This window comes from Echinops telfairi, unplaced genomic scaffold (genome assembly GCF_000313985.2).
Source record: "Echinops telfairi isolate 266 unplaced genomic scaffold, ASM31398v2 ScPeMD7_16;HRSCAF=60, whole genome shotgun sequence".
Classification (NCBI taxonomy): domain Eukaryota; kingdom Metazoa; phylum Chordata; class Mammalia; order Afrosoricida; family Tenrecidae; genus Echinops; species Echinops telfairi.
The window spans coordinates 6,028,844-6,029,377 of NW_022103913.1; positions in this window are offsets into that span (position 1 = coordinate 6,028,844).

Consider the following 534-nt stretch of genomic DNA (forward strand, 5'->3'; position numbering starts at 1 on the left):
ATGCCAAATGCAGGAAGATCACAGGCCAGTGGGTTGAAAGTCTTCTGGATCCAGTGGCATTGTAAGCATCTCAGCGCTGGCAGTGGTCTGTCTCCATGTGGTTTCTCCAGTTCCCAGGGCTCCATCCGGGTAGGTCCGGGTGGCTTCTCCTCTGGGATGTCTCACAGGGAGTCAGCCTTGTCAGTAGAGAGTCTCCAAGGAAGTGATGTAGTGAGAGAAGTGTCTTCTGCCTCCAAGGAGGGAAAATCAGAATTCCCAGAATTTTCAGGAGAAAGTTATGCCCACACAGAGCCTTCATTGGCTATGATCTGATTGACAGGTTAGACCCACCCCTTCACTCTTAATCCTCTCAAGTCCCAAATTGACACCAGAGTATTTAGCTACCACATATCCCATACCACATTATGTACCTCACTCACATGTTGATAGATATTTGGGTTGTTTCTAGTGTTTTATTAATGCTGGTGTGAATATCACCTAATAAGGTTTAAGTATTCTCTATACAAAGATGTCTTCACTTTCTTTATAAAATTA